This window comes from Salvelinus fontinalis, chromosome 32 (assembly GCF_029448725.1).
Source record: "Salvelinus fontinalis isolate EN_2023a chromosome 32, ASM2944872v1, whole genome shotgun sequence".
NCBI classification, from domain to species: domain Eukaryota; kingdom Metazoa; phylum Chordata; class Actinopteri; order Salmoniformes; family Salmonidae; genus Salvelinus; species Salvelinus fontinalis.
Window position 1 is genome coordinate 7,475,240 of NC_074696.1, and position 24,092 is coordinate 7,499,331.

The window sequence follows — 24,092 nt, forward strand, 5'->3', positions numbered from 1 at the left end:
ACCACACCTGTTGTATTCAGCATTTCACTGTGAGGTCTACTACACCTGTTGTATTCAGCATTTCACTGTAAGGTCTACACCTGTTGTATTCAGCATTTCACTGTGAGGTCTACTACACCTGTTGTATTCAGCATTTCACTGTGAGGTCTACTACACCTGTTGTATTCAGCATTTCACTGTGAGGTCTACACCTGTTGTATTCAGCATTTCACTGTGAGGTCTACTACACCTGTTGTATTCAGCATTTCACTGTGAGGTCGACTACACCTGTTGTATTCAGCATTTCACTGTGAGGTCTACTACACCTGTTGTATTCAGCATTTCACTGTGAGGTCTACTACACCTGTTGTATTCAGCATTTCACTGTGAGGTCTACTACACCTGTTGTATTCAGCATTTCACTGTGAGGTCTACCACACCTGTTGTATTCAGCATTTCACTGTGAGGTCTACTACACCTGTTGTATTCAGCATTTCACTGTAAGGTCTACACCTGTTGTATTCAGCATTTCACTGTGAGGTCTACTACACCTGTTGTATTCAGCATTTCACTGTAAGGTGAACGAACACCTGTTGTATTCAGCATTTCACTGTAAGGTCTACTACACCTGTTGTATTCAGCATTTCACTGTGAGGTCTACTACACCTGTTGTATTCAGCATTTCACTGTGAGGTCTACACCTGTTGTATTCAGCATTTCACTGTGAGGTCTACTACACCTGTTGTATTCAGCATTTCACTGTAAGGTCTACACCTGTTGTATTCAGCATTTCACTGTAAGGTCTACTACACCTGTTGTATTCAGCATTTCACTGTAAGGTCTACTACACCTGTTGTATTCAGCATTTCACTGTAAGGTCTACACCTGTTGTATTCAGCATTTCACTGTGAGGTCTACCACACCTGTTGTATTCAGCATTTCACTGTGAGGTCTACTACACCTGTTGTATTCAGCATTTCACTGTAAGGTCTACACCTGTTGTATTCAGCATTTCACTGTGAGGTCTACTACACCTGTTGTATTCAGCATTTCACTGTAAGGTGAACGAACACCTGTTGTATTCAGCATTTCACTGTAAGGTCTACTACACCTGTTGTATTCAGCATTTCACTGTGAGGTCTACTACACCTGTTGTATTCAGCATTTCACTGTGAGGTCTACACCTGTTGTATTCAGCATTTCACTGTGAGGTCTACTACACCTGTTGTATTCAGCATTTCACTGTGAGGTCTACTACACCTGTTGTATTCAGCATTTCACTGTGAGGTCTACTACACCTGTCTACAGGTGAAATGTTGTATTCGACGCATGTGAAAAATACATTTTTTTTTTGTTGATTTAGTTCGATCCCGGGCTGTATCACAATCGGCTGTGATCAGGAGTCCTATAGGGCGTTGCACAATTGTCCCAGCGTCATCCTAGTTAGGAGAGGGTTTGGCCGGGATAGGCCGTCATTGTAAAATAAGAATATGTTCTTTAACTGACTTTCCTAGTTAAATGAAGGTAAAAAAATATATATGCTGGTTGGTGACACCTTCATTGGGGAGGACAGGCTCATTATAATGGCTGGAATGGAGTACATGGAATCGGATCCAACACATCACACACATGGTTTCATTGTGTCTGATGCCGTTCCATTCGCTCCATTCCAGCCGTTGTTATGAGCCGCCCTCCTCTCAGCTGTCTCCTGTGACTCAAACACTGTGACTTTGAACTCTGGCCCTGTGTGTTACTGAGGATCTCGGAGGGCCACGTGGAGACTAATGTATTCACAGACAAACACATGCGCACACACACACACACACACACACACACACACACACACACACGTAACCTCCCAAGGAGCTCTCTCCCTTGCCCTACTGAACAACTTTTCACTGAACTCTGTAACTCTACACTGAAGTTCAGGCAAAATCAGACCATATCAGACCATGGGTTCAAATACTATTTGAAATCTTTTGGCATCGGCTCTGGCCTGCCTAGAGTGCCAGAGGTTGACAGTCTTTTGGGGATATTCTATTGGTCCATTAAGCCAGGCAAGCTCAATCAAGCACAGATCAAGTATTTTAAAATATTTCAAATATGCTTGAACCCAGGTGAAGACCATATAGTCCCAGAGTCAGACTGGACCACATATAGTCCCAGAGTCAGACTGAACCATGTAGTCCCAGAGTCAGACTGGACCATATAGTCCCAGAGTCAGACTGGACCACATATAGTCCCAGAGTCAGACTGAACCATGTAGTCCCAGAGTCAGACTGGACCATATAGTCCCAGAGTCAGACTGGACCATATAGTCCCAGAGTCAGACTGGACCATATAGTCCCAGAGTCAGACTGGACCATATAGTCCCAGAGTCAGACTGGACCATATAGTCCCAGAGTCAGACTGAACCATATAGTCCCAGAGTCAGACTGGACCATATAGTCCCAGAGTCAGACTGGACCATATAGTCCCAGAGTCAGACTGGACCATATAGTCCCAGAGTCAGACTGGACCATATAGTCCCAGAGTCAGACTGGACCATATATAGTCCCAGAGTCAGACTGGACCATATAGTCCCAGAGTCAGACTGGACCATATAGTCGCAGAGTCAGACTGGACCATATAGTCGCAGAGTCAGACTGGACCATATAGTCCCAGAGTCAGACTGGACCATATAGTCCCAGAGTCAGACTGGACCATATAGTCCCAGAGTCAGACTGGACCATATAGTCCCAGAGTCAGACTGGACCATATAGTCCCAGAGTCAGACTGGACCATATAGTCCCAGAGTCAGACTGGACCATATAGTCCCAGAGTCAGACTGAACCATATAGTCCCAGAGTCAGACTGGACCATATAGTCCCAGAGTCAGACTGGACCATATAGTCGCAGAGTCAGACTGGACATACAGTCTGTGTTAGTAAACAGAGATGACAGTAACGTCCTGTAACAGTGAAGACACACACACACTCTCTCTCTTTCTCTCTCTCTTACTTTCTCTCTCTCTCTTACTTTCTCTCTCGCCCTCTCTCTCTTTCTCTCTCTCTTACTTTCTCTCTCTCTCTTACTTTCTCTCTCGCCCTCTCTCTCTTTCTCTCTCTCTTACTTTCTCTCTCTCTTACTTTCTCTCTCTTTAACTCTAACTCTCTCTCTCTCTAATTATCTCTCTCTTTCTCTATCTCTCTCACACACAGATAATTCTATCAGCTCACTTTTTCATCTCTGTTAATCTTGTCCCTTTTTCATCTCTGTTAAACTTGTCCCTGCCAGCCCCCCTGCACACACTGAGATTTAGGCTCACATAGTAGTAGATGCAGAGCCTGGATGTGCAAGTCTGTTTCTGATCATTCACTAAAGTTGCAATACATTTGATCACAATGTTGCAAAAGCTTGCAAGGGAAGCCATGTTGAAATACGGTGCATTTGGAAAGTATTCAGACCTCTTGACTTAGTTACAGCCTTATTAAAAATGGATTAAATGTTTTTTTCCCCCTTATCAATCTACACACAATATCCCATAATGACAATGGGAAAACAGGTTTTTAGAAATGTTTGCAAATTTATAGAAATAAAAAAAGAGAAAAACCTTATTTACATAAGTATTCAGATCCTTTGCTATGAGAGTCGAAATTGGGCTCTGGTGCATCCTGTTTCCATTGATCATCCTTGATTGGAGTCCACCTGTGGTAAATTCAACTGATTGGTCATGATTTGGAAAGGCACACAGTCTATTTAAGGTCCCACAGTTGGCAGTTTTATGTCAGAGCGAAAACCAAGCCATGAGGTCGAAGGAATTGTCTGTAGAGCTCCGAGACAGGATTTTTTTTTTATTATTATTATTTTTTTCACCTTTATTTAACCAGGTAGGCAAGTTGAGAACAAGGGGGAGATAAGTGTTTCCAGTTTCAGAGATTTTTGTAGTTCGTTCCAGTCATTGGTAGCAGAGAACTGGAAGGAGAGGCGGCCAAAGGAAGAATTGATTTTGGGTATCGAGGCACAGATCTGGGGAAGGGTACCAAAACATTTCTGCAGCATTGAAGGTCCCCAAGAACAGGGGCCTCCATCATTCTCATATGGAAGAAGTTTGGAACCAACAAGACTCTTCCTAGAGCTGGCCGCCCGACCAAACTGAGCAATCGTGGGAGAATGGCCTTGGTCAGGGAGGTGACTGATGAAACTCTTTGGCCTGAATGCCAAGCATCACTTCTGGAGGAAACCTGGCACCATCCCTATGGTGACGCATGGTCGTGGCAGCATCATGCTGTGGGGATGTTTTTCAGTGGCAGGGACTGGGAGACTAGTCAGGATCGAGGGAAAGATGAACGGAGCAGAGTAAAGAGAGATCCTTGATGAAAACCTGCTCCAGAGCGCTCAGGACCTCAGACTGGGGCCAAGGTTCACCTTCCAACAGGACAACGACCCTAAGCACACAGCCAAGACAACACAGGAGTGGCTTCAGGACAAGTCTCTGAATGTCCTTGAGTGGCCCAGCCAGAGGCCGGACTTGGACCCGAAATGTGTCTCTGGAGAGACCTGAAAATAGCTGTGCGGCGACGCTCCCCATCCAACCTGACAGAGCTTGATAGGATCTGCAGAGAAGAATGGAAGAACCTCCCCAAATACAGGTGTGCCAAGCTTGTAGCAACAAAATTAACAAGACGCGAGAAAGTTTGACTCAAGCGGGTTTGAATACATATGTAAATTTGCAAGAATTTCTAAAAGCCTGTTTTTGTTTTGTTATTATGGGGTATTGTGTGTAGATTAATGAGGGGGGGGGGGGGGGACGACGATGTAATACATTTTTGAATAAGGCTGTAATTGTCACGCTCGTCATAAAGATTGGACCAAGGCGCAGCGTGGTATGTTTCCATCCTTTTATTTGGAATAGAAAACTCAAAGGGAAAAAACAATAAAACAAACAAACGAAACGTGAAGCTCAGAGTAGTGCTCACAGGCAACTATACAAGATCCCACAAAGCACAATGGGGAAATGGCTGCCTAAATATGATCCCCAATCAGAGACAACGATAAACAGCTGCCTCTGATTGGGAACCACACCAGGCCAACATAGACATACAATTCCCCTAGATAACCCACCCTTAATCACACCCCGACCTAACCAACATAGAGAATAAACAGCTCTCTATGGTCAGGGCGTGATAGTATCAAAATGTGGAAAAATTCAAGAGATCTGACTACTTTCCGAATGTATTTAGTATTTAATCTGCAGCATCTTCTTCACCACAACAAAATATCCTCAAGGTTTTTAAAGGTCTGTGTGCCTTTATGATGTTTAAGTTGTTTAAAATTGTATTATTTTTTTTTTAAATAGGCAAGTCAGTTATTAAGAACTAATTCTTATTTTCAATGACAGCTGCCTTGTTCAGGGGCAGAACGCCAGATCTTTTTCCTTGTCAGCTCGGGGATTCCGTCTTGTAACCTTTACGGTTACTAGTCCAACGCGCTAATCACTAGGCTACGCTGCCGACCAATTGATTGTGAGGATAGGTAGGGACTTCTGCTCTCAAAAGTTGAACTTCGCCTAAGAGAACGTGTATGATACTGCCTGTTAGCATGAGTTTCTGTTCATTTACGGTTTAACTTCTCTCTCCAAGAAGCTGGCTGACATTACAGTGTGTGTGTGTGTGTTTGAGAACGTTTATGTAAACTACTTTAACATGGTGAGGCATTATAAGCCACCGGGGGATTTACTTTTGCCAACTTGGGTTGGAGAGATACAACACACCAAACGCACACACACACACACACACACACACACACACACACACACACACACACACACACACACACACACACACACACACACACACACACACACACACACACACACACACACACACACACACACACACACACACACACACACACACACACAGACACACACACACAAGTGCAGGTACACAGACACACACACACACACACACACACAAACACTACACATATGCAGGTACACAGACACACACAGACAGACCCACACAGACTGTTCTCTACTCCAAATGTTTTCTAGGGAAGTTATGTGGTAACAATATGTCCTCAAAGAACCCTCCAGAAGTGGTAGACAGGGAGCAACTCCTGCCTTTCGCTGTGCCAGTAATCACCAAGGGTTAGACACACTGGACAGACTGGCTGAATTACAAATTAAACATTGGTGGGTTACAATGTCCATCTGTCTGGGACAAAACGGACACCTTTCAAAAATGAGTCTAAAGTTGACACATTCCAACATGATCCAGAAGTAACTGCTTTCTATTGGCTGAATATGTTCTGGGGCGGACTGTGTGTGATGTTTTGGGGGTTGGTCAACGTGAAGACAGGTTTCCCCGACCTATCACAATTCCCCGACCTATCACAATGAATGATAAAGTTACATTTTATATTCTATTCCATATTGCATCATGTTTTTATTTGCATATTCGTTGTGATTATTTCAAACACAATAGCTAGACAGAACCCTATCCCCTGGTCTAAAGTAGTGTACTATATAGGGAATAGGGCTCCGGTCAAAAGTAGTGTACTATATAGGGAATAGGGCTCTGGTCTAAAGTAGTGTACTATATAGGGAATGGGGCTCTGGTCTAAAGTAGTGTACTATATAGGGAATAGGGCTCTGGTCTAAAGTAGTGTATTATATATGTAACGGATGTGAAATGGCTAGCTAGTTAGCGGGTGCGCGCTAGTAGCATTTCAATCAGTTACGTCACTTGCTCTGAGACTTAAGTAGTGTTGCCCCTTGCTTTGCAAGGGCCGTGGCTTTTGTGGAGCGATGGGTAACGACGCTTCGTGGTTGACTGTTGTCGATGTGTGCAGAGGGTCCCTGGTTCGCGCCCGGGTCGGGGCGAGGGGACGGTTTAAAGTTATACTGTTACATATAGGGAATGGGGCTCTGGTCCAAAGTAGTGAACTATATAGGGAATAGGGCTCTGGTCTAAAGTAGTGTACTATTAGGGAATAGGGCTCTGGTCTAAAGTAGTGCACTATTAGGGAATAGGGCTCTGGTCTAAAGTAGTGTACTATATAGGGAATAGGGCTCTGGTCTAAAGTAGGGTACTATATAGGGAATAGGGCTCTGGTCTAAAGTAGTTCACTATATAGGGAATGGGGCTCTGGTCTAAAGTAGTGTACTATATAGGGAATGGGGCTCTGGTCTAAAGTAGGGTACTATATAGGGAATAGGGCTCTGGTCTAAAGTAGGGTACTATATAGGGAATAAGGCTCTGGTCTAAAGTAGTGTACTATATATGGAATAGGGCTCTGGTCTAAAGTAGTGTACTATATAGGGAATGGGGCTCTGGTCTAAAGTAGTGTACTATATAGGGAACAGGGCTCTGGTCTAAAGTAGTGTACTATATAGGGAATAGGGCTCTGGTCTAAAGTAGTGTACTATATAGGGAATAGGGCTCTGGTCTAAACTAGTGTACTATATAGGGAATAGGGCTCCGGTCTAAAGTAGTGTACTATAATATGGAATAGAGTGTGATTTGGGATGCAGTGGGGTTTGATCAGATGTGTTAGTGCTGAGCTGGAACTAGGTCTAGGACCAGGGTTGTGAACTGTCTCTCCTCGGATTACAATACTTTCACACAGGTTTCACAAAGCATGGCTGACCTTGACCCCAAAATACAGAACTTTCTCAGAGGCACCTTTTGCTCTGCCTCTCTCTGCCGGTTCTGATCCCTCTCCTGGTGGACTGTGGAGAAACCAACAGGATCTCTCTGCTGGTTCTGATTTCTCTCCTGGTGTACTGTGGTGAAACCAACAGGATCTCTCTGCTGGTTCTGATCCCTCTCCTGGTGTACTGTGGAGAAACCAACAGGATCTCTGTGCTGGTTCTGATCCCTCTCCTGGTGTACTGTGGAGAAACCAACAGGATCTCTCTGCTGGTTCTGATCCCTCTCCTGGTGTACTGTGGAGAAACCAACAGGATCTCTCTGCTGGTTCTGATCCCTCTCCTGGTGGACTGTGGAGAAACCAAAAGGATCTCTCTGCTGGTTCTGATCCCTATCCTGGTGGACTGTGGAGAAACCAACAGGATCTCTCTGCTGGTTCTGATCCCTCTCCTGGTGTACTGTGGAGAAACCAACAGGATCTCTCTGTGCTGGTTCTGATCCCTCTCCTGGTGTACTGGAGGATGTTGCAGGCAGCAGAACGTTCTCCACGTCGTCTCCAGACTCTGTCACGTCTGTCACATGTGCGTGTGAACCTGCTTTCATCTGTGAAGAGCACAGTGCGCCAGTGGCGAATTTGCCAATCTTGATGTTCTCTGGCAAATGCCAAACGTCCTGCACGGTGTTGGGCTGTAAGCACAACCCCCACCTGTGGACGTCGGGCCCTCATACCACCCTCATGGAGTCTGTTTCTGACCGTTTGAGCAGACACATGCACATTTGTGGCCTGCTGGAGGTCATTTTGCAGGGCTCTGGCAGTGCTCCTCCTAATCCTCCTTGCACAAAGGCGGAGGTAGCGGTCCTGCTGCTGGGTTGTTGCCCTCCTACGGCCTCCTCCACGTCTCCTGATGTACTGGCATGTCTCCTGGTAGCGCCTCCATGCTCTGGACACTACGCTGACAGACACAGCAAACTTTCTTGCCACAGCTCGCATTGATGTGCCATCCTGGATGAGCTGCACTACCTGAGCCACTTGTGTGGGTTGTAGACTCCGTCTCATGCTACCACTAGAGTGAAAGCACCGCCAGCATTCAAACGTGACCCAAACATCAGCCAGGAAGCATAGGAACTGAGAAGTGGTCTGTGGTCACCACCTGCAGAACCACTCCTTTATTGGGGGTGTCTTGCTAATTGCCTATAATTTCCACCTTTTGTCTATACCATTTGCACAACAGCATGTGAAATTTATTGTCAATCAGTGTTGCTTCCTAAGTGGACAGTTTGATTTCACAGAAGTGTGATTGACTTGGAGTTACATTGTGTTGTTTAAGTGTTCCCTTTATTTTTTTTGAGCAGTGTATATAATAATATAATATTGACTGTAGAAGGAGATATTGACATTAGCAAAGGACTTATATCCACACACTCCATCACTCTTGGAGAGAGACTGAGGAGGCTTTGACCTGAGCAGGCAGAAGGACTGTCAGGGGTCATGTCCCATAGCAACCTCCCTAGCAACCTATCAGTGGCCTGGTAGCAGAGGTTAATTAATGATCCCCTAGTCAAGGCCTCTCCAACTCTGTTCCTGGAGAGATACCCTCCTGTAGGTTTTCACTCCAACCCTGTTCCTGGAGAGAGACCCTCCTGTAGGTTTTCACTCCAACCCTAATCTAGCACATCTGATTCTAATAATTAGCTGGTTGAACCAGGTTAGTTACAACTGGTGTTGGAGCGAAAACCTATAACAGGGTTGGAGTTATAACCTACAGGATGGTATCTCTCCAGGAACAGGGTTGGAGTGAAAACCTACAGGAGAGTATCTCTCCAGGAACAGGGTTGGAGTTAAAACCTACAGGATGGTAGCTCTCCAGGAACAGGGTTGGAGTTAAAACCTACAGGATGGTAGCTCTCCAGGAACAGGGTTGGAGTATAACCCTACAGGAGGGTTTCTCTCCAGGAACAGGGTTGGAGTTAAAACCTACAGGAGGGTTTCTCTCCAGGAACAGGGTTGGAGTTAAAACCTACAGGAGGGTATCTCTCCAGGAACAGGGTTGGAGTTATAACCTACAGGAGGGTCTTTCTCCAGGAATAGGGTTGGAGTTATAACCTACAGGAGGGTAGTTCTCCAGGAACAGGGTTGGAGTTATAACCTACAGGAGGGTCTCTCTCCAGGAACAGGGTTGGAGTTAAAACCTACAGGAGGGTCTCTCTCCAGGAACAGGGTTGGAGTTAAAACCTACAGGAGGGTAGCTCTCCAGGAACAGGGTTGGAGTGAAAACCCACAGGAGGGTCTCTCTCCAGGAACAGGGTTGGAAACCCTCTTCCCTAGCCTCTATTCCACTGTTGGGTGGGGGGGGGGGGGGGGGTGAGTAGAGTGAGCTACATGGAGTTATACAACTCACAGGTAAGGGAATCCGTGACAGAAGGGTGTTAGTAATTTCGACTCCATAAATGATCACATCAGAACTTCTCCATGCCATTGTCAACACACAGTAGTGACCAGGAGGGCAGTGGTAGGAGCGTCAGTATACTTGTCCATGGTGTGATGCTTGTCCGTGGTGTGATGCTTGCCCATGGTGTGATGCTTGCCCATGGTGTGATGCTTGCCCATGGTGTGATGCTTTCCCATGGTGCGATGCTTGCCCATGGTGCGATGCTTGCCTACGGTGTGATGCTTGCCCATGGTGTGATGCTTGCCCATGGTGTGATGCTTGCCCATGGTGTGATGCTTGTCCATGGTGTGATGCTTGTCCATGGTGTGATGCTTGCCCATGGTGTGATGCTTGTCCATGGTGTGATGCTTGTCCATGGTGTGATGCTTGCCCATGGTGTGATGCTTGCCCATGGTGTGATGCTTGCCCATGGTGTGATGCTTGCCCATGGTGTGATGCTTGCCCATGGTGTGATGCTTGCTGCCAGGTCTACTGCACGTGTTCAACAACAATCCAGCACAATACTCTGACTTCATACAAGCCTGAGTAAAACCATTTTAGGTATTTTACATGAATGATATGAATGCCCATTGATTCTTGAAGAATATAACTTATACATTGCCTCATAAGCTTAGTTCTACCGTCTTGCTTAATGTTAATATTGTTTTAACCTCATATTGTTTTGATTCCTACAACTTTCTCCAGCTTTAAAGGTCCAATCCAGCCATTTGTATCTCAATATCAAATCATTTGTGGGTAACAATTAAATATCTTATTGGGATTGTTTAAAAAAAATAATAATGCTTCTTAGCAAAGAGCAATTTCTCAAGCAAGAAGTTTGCTAGGACTGTCTGGGAGCGGTCTGAGTGGGGAGGGGACAACTGAAAACTAGCTGTTATTAGCAGAGAGCTTTGGAATTCTCTTTGTTATTGGTCTATTAACCAATTTACCACCTGGTGATGTCACCGGACAGGCCAAAACGCTATCCCACCACAACCGGATGGAATTTCAGGTAGGCTTTTCAAACAGCTCTTAAACTAAAAGGGCCTGATCATTTTCCCAGTATTATTTGACTGCACTAGGACTTGAAGTATTGATTTAATCAGGAATATTAGTGGTAAAGGTCACAGCTTGCTGTACATGGGAAAACTCTTCCACTGTCGGATCCTGTTCTTCTCTGGTTTGATCCTGTTCATCTGATCCTGTTCATCTGATCCTGTTCATCTGATCCTGTTCATCTGATTCTGTTCATCTCTGGTCTGATCCTGTTCATCTGATCCTGTTCATCTGATCCTCTTCATCTCTGGTCTGATCCTGTTCGTCTGATCCTGTTCATCTGATCCTGTTCATCTCTGGTCTGATCCTGTTCATCTGATCCTCTTCATCTGATCCTCTTCATCTCTGTTCTGATCCTGTTCATCTGATCCTGTTCGTCTGATCCTGTTCATCTGATCCTGTTCATCTCTGGTCTGATCCGGTTCATCTGATCCTGTTCATCTGATCCTGTTCATCTCTGGTCTGATCCTGTTCATCTGGTTCTTTCTCTTGGACTGAAATTACCTCTAGGCTCAAGTTCAAGTGACTGTCCTCAGTGGCCAATCAGCGGATGTGCGCACACACACACATGCACACGCATAAACACATACAGGGCTTGTTTAGAAATCTCAGCTGATGGGTGTCAAAGTCCATCAGTCCTGACAATGTGTCTCGGGGTCGTTGAGACACAAATCACTGTACACTACAGGTTCTGACGTTGACGATGTCACTGTGTTTACATTAGAGGAATGGCGTGTCCGTATGAACTTGGACTTGTGACTCTTGGGCTATATTCTCCTTGTGTGTCCTGGAATGACATTGACCTCATCCCGTCAGTAGAGGATGCCTGGTTGTTCTTTAAAAGTGCCTTCCTCACCATCTTAAATAAGCATGCTCCATTCAAAAAATGTAGAACTAAGAACAGATATAGCCCTTGGTTCACTCCAGACCTGACTGCCCTTGACCAGCACAAAAACATCCTGTGGCGTTCTGCATTAGCATCGAATAGCCCCCGTGATATGCAACTTTTCAGGGAAGTTGGGAACCAATATACAAAGGCAGTTAGGAAAGCTAAGGCTAGCTTTTTCAAACAGAAATTTGCATCCTGTAGTACAAACTCAAAAAAGTTCTGGGACACTGTAAAGTCCATGGAGAATAAGAGCACCTCCTCCCAGCTGCCCACTGCACTGAGGCTAGGAAACACTGTCATAACTGATAAATCCACAATAATTAATAATTTCAATAAGCATTTTCTTTTACGGCTGGCCATGCTTTCCACCTGGCTACCCCTACCCTGGTCAACAGCCCTGCACCCCCCACAGCAACTTGCCCAAGCCTCCCCCATTTTTCCTTCACCCAAATCCAGATAGCTGTTGTTCTGAAAGAGCTGCAAAATCTGGACCACTACAAATCAGCCGGGCTAGACAATCTGGAGCCTCTCTTTCTAAAATGATCTGCCGAAATTATTGCAACCCCTATTTCTAGCCTGTTCAACCTCTTTCGTATCGTCTGAGATTCCCATAGATTGGAAAGCTGCCGCGGTCATCTCCCTCTTCAAAGGGGGAGATACTCTAGACCCAAACTGCTACAGACCTATATCTATTCTACCCTGCCTTTCTAAGGTCTTTGAAAGCCAAGTTAACAAACAGATTACCGACCATTTCGAATCTCACCATACCTTCTCCGCTATGCAATCTGGTTTCAAAGCTGGTCATGGGTATACTTCAGCCACGCTCAAGGTCCTAAACGATATCCTAACCGCCATCGATAAGAGACATTACTGTGCAGCCGTATTCATCGACCTGGCTAAAGCTTTCAACTCTGTCAATCACAACATTCTAATTGGCAGACTCAACAGCCTTGGTTTCTCAAATGATTGCCTCCCTTGGTTCACCAACTACTTCTCCGATAGAGTTCAGTATGTCAAATCGGGGGGCCTGTTGTCCGGGCCGCTGGCAGTCTCTATGGGGGTACCACAGTGTTCAATTCTCGGGCCGACTCTTTTCTCTGTAGACATCAATGATGTCGCTCTCGCTGCTGATGATTCTCTGATCCACCTCTACGCAGACGCCACCATTCTGTATACTTCTGTCCCTTCTTTGGACACTGTGTTAGCTAACCTTCAGACGAGCTTCAATGCCATACAACTCACCTTCCGTGGCCTCCAACTGCTCTTAAATGCAATTAAAACTAAATGCATGCTCTTCAACCGATCGCTGCCTGCACCTGCCCGCCTGTCCAACATCACTACTCTGGACGGTTCTGACTTAGAATATGTGGACAACTACAAATACCTAGGTGTCTGGTTAGACTGTAAACTCTCCTTCCAGACTCACATCAAACATCTCCAATCCAAAATTAAATCTAGAATCGGCTTCCTATTTTGCAACAAAGCATCCTTCACTTATGCTGCCAAACATACCCTCGTAAAAACTGACCATCCTACCAATCCTCGACTTCGGCGATGTCATTTACAAAATAGCCTCCAACACTCTACTCAATAAATTGGATGCAGTCTATCACAGTGCCATCCGTTTTGTCACCAAAGCCCCATATACTACCCACCACTGCGACCTGTATGATCTCGTTGGCTGGCCCTCGCTTCATACTCGTCGCCAAACCCACTGGCTCCCGGTCATCTACAAGTCTCTGCTAGGTAAAGCCCGGCCTTATCTCAGCTCACTGGTCACCATAGCAACACCCACCCGTAGCACGCGCTCCAGCAGGTATATCTCACTGGTCACCCCCAAAGCCAATTCTTCCTTTGGCCACCTCTCCTTCCAGTTCTCTGCTGCCAATGACTCGAATGAACTGCAAAAATCTCTGAAGCTGGAGACTCTTACCTCCCTCACTAGCTTTAAGCACCAGCTGTCTGTCACGATCGTCGTATGAGATGAGACCAAGTCGCAGCGTGGTTTGCGTACATTCTCATATAATGAATGAAATACTTAACTAAAACAACAAAAATCAACGATGGACTGGGAACTGTCGCCGGAAGCTCTGGATTGGGTACTGTCGCCGGAAGCTCTGGACTGTGGAGGCGCACTGGAGGCCTGACGCGTGGGACCGGTACCGGTGGCACCGGGCTGATGACACGCACCTCAGCACGCCCACTCTGCAGCGATCTCAATGCCAGCACCTCGACTCCCTGACTGGCTCCATGAGCCCCCCCCCCCCAAAAAAAATGTATTGGGGTTGCCTCTCGTGCTTGCTCCGTTGAGCTATCTCCTCGTATTGTCGCCGTTCAGCTTTTGCTGCCTCTATCTCCTCCTTAGGACGGCGATACTCCCCCGGCCTGAGGTCCAGGGTTCTTTTCCATCCAGGATCTCCTCCCAAGTCCACTCCTCCTGTACATGCTGCTTGGTCCATTTTTGGTGGGATCTTCTGTCACGATCGTCGTATGAGATGAGACCAAGGCGCAGCGTGGTATGCGTCTCATATAATGAATGAAATACTTAACAAAAACAACAAAAATCAACGAACGAAACGTGAAGCGATACAAATAGTTCAGACAGGCAACTAAACTTAGATAAGATCCCACAACTAACAATGGGGAAAATGGCTACCTAAATATGATCCCCAATCAGAGACAACGATAAACAGCTGCCTCTAATTGGGAACCATATCAGGCCAACATAGACATACAAAAACCTAGATGACCCACCCTAGTCGCTATCACGCCCCAACCAACACAAAGAGAAAACAGCTTACTATGGTCAGGGCGTGACACTGTCAGAGCAGTTCACAGATCACTGCACCTGTACATAGCTCATCTGTAAATAGCCCATCCAATCTTCCTCATCCACATACTGTATTTATTTATTTATCTTGCTCCTTTGCACCCCAGTATCTCAACTTGCACTTTCATCTTCTGAACATCCTACCACTCCAGTGTTTAATTGCTATATTGTAATTACTTTGCCACCATAGCTATTTATTGCCTTACCTCTCTTATCCTACCTCATTTGCACATACTGTAGATAGATTTTTCTACTGTATTATTGACTGTTTGTTCTATTCCATGTGTTAACTCTGTGTTGTTGTATGTGTCGAACTGCTTTGCTTTATCTTGGCCAGGTCACAGTTCTAAATGAGAACTTGTCCTCAACTAGCCTACCTGGTTAAATAAAGGTGGAATGAAATAAATACAATTAAAGTGTGTTTGTAGTGTGCAAAGCTGTCATCAAGGCAAAGGGTGGCTACTTTGAAGAATCTAAAAATATATTTTGACTTGTTTAACACTTGTTTTGGTTACTACGTGATTCCATATGTGTTAGTTCATAGTTTTGATGTCTTCACTATTATTCTACAATGTAGAAAATAGTGAAAAATAAAGAAAATCCTTGAATGAGAAGGTCCAAACTATTGACTGGTACTCTACATTAACTTTCACTCAGTTCCATAAATGGTTTGGGGTGGTTGGTCGGTGGTGGACACATCTCTCCCTAATCTGGTCATCAGTGGGGGAAAAAGTACCCAATTGTCATACTGTAGTACTTTAGCTGTGATATGTGATAATGCAGGAATCTGTAGTACTTTGCTGACACCTATTGGTGAAGTTATGGTATTGCAGGAAGGGCATGGCTGATATCAGTGTAAACTCAGTGTTTAGTAAAAGTACACTAGATGGCGATACAAAACCACTGCAATAATGTGACTCTTTTCTTGTCACTTAAAACCTCTTACCCCTTCTTTCAATTTCCACCTGAAGACATACCCAAATCTAACTGCCTCTAGCTCAGGCCCAGAAGCAAGGATATGCATATTCTTGGTACCATTTGAAAGAAAACACTCTGACGTTTGTGTAAATGTGAATTGAATGTAGGAGAATATAACACAGTAGATCTGGTTTAGGTAATACAATGAAAAAACCATACGTTTTTTCTTTTTAATTGTTGTATCATCATCTTTAAAATGAACAAGATAAAACAAACATTCAGATATGAATATGGGGACAATTTCAGTGAAAAACATAAGAGGGCAACAGTGCTTGTGCAAAGTTTCAGAATGATACCTTCCAAAATGAGTGTGCTACATGACATTTATCATGAAGTCACCCAGGTGTCCCACACAAGTAGCCCAAATGTACCCAAGTGGCCAAATTGGCGTAGGTATACATTTTGAAACAAATAACTATATACAAAATACCAAAATGGTATTCTAACACACCCCCCCAAAAAATGGAGGGAAAAACATGGGGGGGAAAAAATGGGCAAAAAATATTTGTAAAAAAATATTGAAGAAAAAATATATATACATTTACAAAATAACATGGGTAACTATTTACACACTTTCAATATTTGGAAGACCCTCAGTCCTCCATCAAATCAAATCTATTTATATAGCCCTCAAGAGTAAATATGAACAGTTTACCTCTAGATGGCCCGGGAGGTGTGGAGCCAGAGACAGCAGCGGTCCAGCTGGATGAACCAGCTTCAGAGGGGGATGGGCACGTTGGGGCAGACACACGCATCTCAACCATGCTCCCTCTAATCCATAATATGTAGACTGAGGAAGCATGCCGCTGGAGGAAGTATAGCCAATGTGTACTATATATTATTGCAAATAAAATGTAAAAACAATCACATATAAAATGTTATATTATTAATTTCAAACAACGGCATTAGCATGAGAAGAACTTACCAGTCCAAAACAATGTTCTCTCCGTTCAAAAAATACGCCTCCATTTGAGTCATGGTCGCTAACTGAGTCGTCTTCCAAAAGCTTCCTGTCTAGTGTTAATGGGGCTACCATGGTAACATGTCAGAGTGGTCATACCTTCCTGTTTGGTGGTAATGGGGTTACCATGGTCACATGTCAGAGTGGTCATACCTTCCTGTTTGGTGGTAATGGGGTTACCATGGTAACATGTCAGAGTGGTCATACCTTCCTGTTTGGTGGTAATGGGGTTACCATGGTAACATGTCAGAGTGGTCATACCTTCCTGTTTGGTGGTAATGGGGTTACCATGGTAACATGTCAGAGTGGTCATACCTTCCTGTTTGGTGGTAATGGGGTTACCATGGTAACATGTCAGAGTGGTCATACCTTCCTGTTTGGTGGTAATGGGGTTACCATGGTAACATGTCAGAGTGGTCATAACTTCCTGTTTGGTGGTAATTGGGTTACCATGGTAACATGTCAGAGTGGTCATACCTTCCTGTTTGGTGGTAATGGAGTTACCATGGTAACATGTCAGAGTGGTCATACCTTCCTGTTTGGTGGTAATGGGGTTACCATGGTAACATGTCAGAGTGGTCATACCTTCCTGTTTGGTGGTAATGGGGTTACCATGGTAACATGTCAGAGTGGTCATACCTTCCTGTTTGGTGGTAATGGGGTTACCATGGTAACATGTCAGAGTGGTCATACCTTCCTGTTTGGTGGTAATGGGGTTACCATGGTAACATGTCAGAGTGGTCATACCTTCCTGTTTGGTGGTAATGGGGTTACCATGGTAACATGTCAGAGTGGTCATACCTTCCTGTTTGGTGGTAATTGGGTTACCATGGTAACATGTCAGAGTGGTCATACCTTCCTGTTTGGTGGTAATGGGGTTACCATGGTAACATGTCAGAGTGGTCATACCTTCCTGTTTGGTGGTAATTGGGTTACCATGGTAACATGTCAGAGTGGTCATACCTTCCTGTTTGGTGGTAATGGGGTTACCATGGTAACATGTTACCAATGACACACACACACACACACACACACACACACACACACACACACACACACACACACACACACACAGACAGACAGACAGACAGACAGACAGACAGACAGACAGACAGACAGACAGACAGACAGACAGACAGACAGACAGACAGACAGACACACACACACAGATCACTGATGACATTTATCAATGGTGGTTGTGATTAGCCTGGTGGAACCAACCTGATTGCTGTGTTCACCTTTTCTATTTCACTTCAGATATCATAACAATTAAATATAATGGTGAACGCAGAGACCAGGCTGGTTCCACCTGGTCAGGTTATGAGGGTGAATTGGGACAAAATTCAAAACTATTTTGACCTTTTGACTTCATTAAATAGTACCCGCAAAACGCCAGTCAACAGTGAAGAGGCGACTCCGGGATACTGTCCTTCTAGGCAGAGTTCCTCTGTCTAGTGTCTGTTTTCTTTTGCCCTTGTTAATCTTTTTTTTTTATTGGCCAGTCTGAGATGTGACTTTTTCTTTGCAACTCTGCCTAGAAGGCCAGCATCCCGGAGTCGCCTCTTCACTGTTGACGTTGAGACTGGCGTTTTGCGGATACTAATTAATGAAGTCAAAAGGTCAAAATAGTTTTGAATTTTGTCCCAATTCACCCTCATAACCTGACCAGGTGGAACCAGCCTGGTTTAATGAAGCTGCCAGTTGAGGACTTGTGAGGTGTCTGTTTCTCAAACTAGACACTCTAATGTACTTGTCCTCTTGCTCAGTTGTGCACCAGGGCCTCCCACTCCTCTTTCTATTCTGGTTAAAGCCAGTTTGCGTTGTTCTGTGAAGGGAGTAGTACACAGCGTTGTACGAGATCTTCAGTTTCTCGCATGGAATAGCCTTCATTTCTCAGAACAAGAATAGACTGACGAGTTTCAGAAGAAAGGTCTTTGTTTCTGGACATTTTGAGCCTGTAATCAAACCCACAAATGCTGATGCTCCAGATACTCAACTAGTATAAAGAAGGACAGTTTTATTGCTTCTTTAATCAGAACAACAGTTTTCAGCTGTGCTAACATAATTGCAAAAGGGTTTTCTAATGATCAATTAGCCTTTTAAAATGATAAACTTGGATTATCTAACACAACGTGCCATTGGAACACAGGAGTGATGGTTGCTGATAATTGGCCTCTGTACGCCTATGCAGATATTCCATTAAAAAAATCTGCCGTTTCCAGCTACAATAGTCATTTACAACATTAACAATGTCTACACTGTATTTCTGATCAATTTGATGTTATTTTAATGGACAAAAAAAAATAAAAAATTGCTTCTCTTTTCAAAAACAAGGACATTTCTAAGTGACCGGTAATGTAAGTACCCCTGAAGAATCATCCTTCATTTTAACTAACTACATCCTGTGTAATACCTAGAAAATACATTGTACTTTTTGCAGATTGTACATGCACTCTGTGGTATAATTGTGTGTTTATCCGCCCACTCGTATGGTACATATTAACTGTTTTATTTGTCAACTCAATCAAGTTAACCCAGATGGTACACATTTTGAGGGCAAGTGCTAGCAACAACACTGAGCAGCCATTTTGGTGTGTGTGCATTCACGGGTAGGTAATTAGAGCCTATGTAATCTCGGGACACCCAGCATATCGGTCCACCATAGACTACAACTTTGCGCTAGGCATTACTGAATCGGAAGCAGCTGAGAAGAAACAAAACACAAAATAGGTGAATTTAGTGGAAATTGACCATGTGTAACATTTATTTATTTATTTCACCTCTGTAATTACAGACTGCAGTTACCACCAGTTACATGTTGTTATGACACTGTAGCTATGAGTTATTACAATTAACTACAATGTTTGTTACAGTGTAATTGCACTGTAATAAGGACCCCTTAAAATGAAGCGTTACTAAAGTATCACATTATTTTCCTTACACATTTTGCTAGCATATGCCATCTGGGCCCCCTGTCGTTGTTGATGAAGCTGTCTGTGACCCTTACCCTCTGACCCTAACCACCCCCCCCCACCCCATCCCCCTTTCAATGTTCTGGTCAGCTTGGATAGGGAGGAGGGTGGGCGGAAGGAGAGGAAGGAGGGAGGGGGGAGGTAGGGGTGATGGACGATCGCCTACCCGTCGACATGAATGATTTACTAATCTAGGGGAAGGGATGAGAGGGGGGATTGGGGGAGAGGGGGGATTGGGAGAGAGATAGAGAAGGGGGGTGGAGGAGGAGATCAATCATGTTGATTGACAACCCAAATTCCAGGATGAGGGGCGGGGCAGAGCTGGGATCTCCCTGAGGGTGCATAGTATCACACACACACACACACACACACACACACACACACACACACACACACACACACACACACACACACACACACACACACACACACACACACACACACACATACACATGCCATCGCTGACTATGCACATAGCTCACCCTCTCCCTCCTATTAAGCAGTATTAGATGCAAGAACGATTTCTTTAAATTCGTACTACACAGAGTTCTTACGAACTCAGATATCTTATTCAATCGTTTCAACAGAATCTGGATGAACCGAAGGCATCTAGCAGAAATGAAAAGGATACTGAAAGAAGCTGCTACGCCAAAGAAGTTGATTTGTATCAAGGATTGATTGAAATTCTACCTGATAGTTCAGGACCTATAAGGAAAAAATGGGGAAACCGATTTACAGGAAGAAATTGAGGAGAACCATTCATCACAGATATGTGAAAATGTTCATACCTGTTCATCACAACCTAATGCACCCAGACATTGTAGGAGATACAAAACCACAAAGGAACCCTATTATCCTGTGATCCTGTGACCCTCTGGTGCTGTGACCCAGTGGTCCTGTGACCCTATGGTCCTGTGACCCTGTTGTCCTGTGACCCTGTGGTCATGTGGTCCTGTGACCCTGTGGTCCTGTGACCCTGTGGTCCTATGGTCCTGTGGTCCTGTGACCCTGTGGTCCTGTGGTCCTGTGGTCCTGTGACCTTGTGATCCTGTGGTCTTGTGACCCTGTGGTCTTGTGACCCTGTGACCCTGTGACCCTGTGGTCATGTGGTCCTGTGGTCCTGTGACCTTGTGATCCTATGGTCTTGTGACCTTGTGATCCTGTGGTCTTGTGACCCTGTGGTCCTGTGACCCTGTGGTCTTGTGACCCTGTGGTCCTGTGGTCTTGTGACCCTGTGACCCTTTGGTCTTGTGACCATGTGGTCCTGTTGTCCTATGGTCCTGTGGTCCTGTGACCCTGTGACCCTGTGGTCCTATGGTCCTGTGACCCTGTGACCCTGTGGTCATGTGGTCCTGTGACCCTGTGACCCTGTGGTCCTATGGTCCTGTGACCCTGTGGTCCTGTGACCCTGTGGTCCTATGGTCCTGTGGTCCTGTGACCCTGTGGTCCTGTGGTCCTGTGGTAAACTGTCACCATTTTGAGATATTCTATGTGCTATCATTTCATTACATCTAGGAATTTATATCCATCCATCTCCATGATTATGTCTGTTGGGAAATGTAAATACTGGTGATCAATATCAGATAAAGTTTTTTTAATCTAGGTCTAATTGCTGAAATATAATGTATGGCCATCAATTGGAAAGCCTCATATTCAGCCTAAAAAACCAACTGGAGGACTGAACTATCTAGCTACATACCGTTGGATTTTGAATATTACAAAGTTGAACAAAATCCCAACCTCTACTGGAAGTAAACTAATGGACAACAATACTAGTTGTTTATTCGTTGAGGTATGTTTAATCCACTTCCAGAATATACATACCACATCAATTTCACTGACAGTATATTTCAAATCAGATATTTTTTTGTTTTTAGGCACAGCCTAGAGCTACCCTCAACCCCTCCCATCTATCTCCGAACACCATCCAGTCCCATCCTCCAGCTCCCCTCAACCCCTCCTATCTATCTCCGAACACCATCCAGTCCCATCCTTCAGCTCCCCTCAACCCCTCCCATCTATCTCTGACCACCACCTGGTCCCATCCTCCAGCTCCAATTAAACCCTCCCATCTATCTCTGAACACCATCCAGTCCCATCCTCCAGCTCCCCTCAACCCCTCCCATCTATCTCTGAACACCATCCAGTCCCATCCTTCAGCTCCCCTCAACCCCTCCCATCTATCTCTGAACACCATCCAGTCCCATCCTTCAGCTCCCCTCAACCCCTCCCATCTATCTCTGAACACCATCCCATCCTTCAGCTCCCTTCAACCCCTCCCATATATCTCTGAACACCATCCCATAAGAATAAGAGAATAAGAATAAGAGTTCAAAGTTCATACCATTCGCAACCAAAGCTCACGCTGATGTTGGCTTAGTTCTGTAGTTGACATGTTAGTCCTTTTAACGTATGGACCGTCGTCCTCACATCCTCGGAACAGGAGGTTAGCATTTTCGTCAAGGCTTTATATAGTGGAGGGAGAGGGGTGTGTCTGAAAAGTTTATAACCCATGTCTCTTCACAGGGGCGGGGCACTGGTTGAGCAGAGCCCTAATCTCATGAAAACCCAAATCTCTAATTTGGAAGCTAAAATTACATTTAATCTCTTCACCAATAATTTTATATTCAAAAATTTTAATTGAACAACAATTCCATGTGACTCCGATAACTACGATGTGCAGACTTTCCACTGTAGAGTTTATGTCGTCCTATCATTGATGAGAATGTCCCAGATAACAACCGAACTGTCACGTTCCTGACCTGTTTTCTCTTGTTTTGTATGTGTTTATTGGTCAGGGCGTGAGTTTTGGGTGGGCAGTCTATGTTTTCTATTTCTATGTTGGGATTTTGGTGTTCGGCCTGGTATGATTCTCAATCAGAGACAGGTGTCTATCGTTGTCCCTGATTGAGAATCATACTAAGGCAGCCTGGGTTTCACTTGTGTTTTGTGGGTGTTTGTTCCTGTGGAGGTTTTGTTGCCACACAGGACGGTTTCGGTTTTGTCACGTTGGTTGTTTTTGTATTTTGAATTGTTGTGTTGACTTTCATTAAAAGAATGAACACTAACCACTCTGTGTTTTGGTCCACACCTTCTGTCAGCGAGGACAGCCGTAACACGAACTGACATAATATACATTAAGTACCACCGCATATGTTCAATTGGTCGGATTACCAGAATATAGTTCATTTCCTCCCATCTTCTGATGTTCCCAGAATCTCTATGTTAACCAAAGGGGTTTTCTAATGTCACATCAGTAGGGTAGAGAGAGGAAAAAGGGGGGAAGAGGTATTTATGACGGTGATAAACCTACCCCCAGGCCAACGTCATGACATAGCTAACTAGCTAGCAAGCTACCAACATGTGCAGCAGTGGTGTTTCGGCTTTTGAAAGTAAGAAGTTAAATAGGTGCATTCACAAATATCCTACCTCATCTCCCTCCCTCCACCCATATCCTACCTCATCTCCCTCCACCTATATCCTACCTCATATCCCTCCACCTATATCCTACCTCACACCCACACATATCCTACCTCATCTCCCTCCATTCATATTCTACCTCATCTCCCTCGCTCCACCCATATCCTACCTCATCTCCCTCCATTCGTATTCTACCTCATCTCCCTCCCTCCACCTATATCCTACCTCATCTCCCTCCACCTATATCCTACCTCATCTCCCTCCATTCACCCATATCCTACCTCATCTCCCTCCACCTATATCCTACCTCATCTCCCTCCACCTATATCCTACCTCATCTCCCTCCACTCATATCCTACCTCATCTCCCTCCCTCCACCTATATCCTACCTCATCTCCCTCCACCTATATCCTACCTCATCTCCCTCCCTCCACCTATATCCTACCTCATCTCCCTCCCTCCACCTATATCCTACCTCATCTCCCTCCCTCCACCCATATCCTACCTCATCTCCCTCCACCCATACATATCCTACCTCATCTCCCTCCCTCCACCTATATCCTACCTCATCTCCCTCCCTCCACCTATATCCTACCTCACATCCCTCCATTCACACATATCCTACCTCCTCTCCCTCCCTCCACTCATATCCTACCTCATCTCCCTCCACCCATATCCTACCTCATCTCCCTCCCTCCACACATATCCTACCTCATATCCCTCCCTCCACATATATCCTACCTCATATCCCTCCCTCCACACATATCCTACCTCATATCCCTCCATTCACACATATCCTACCTCATATCCCTCCATTCACACATATCCTACCTCATCTCCCTCCCTCCACACATATCCTACCTCATCTCCCTCCACTCATATTCTACCTCATCTCCCTCCCTCCACCTATATCCTACCTCATCTCCCTCCCTCCACCCATATCC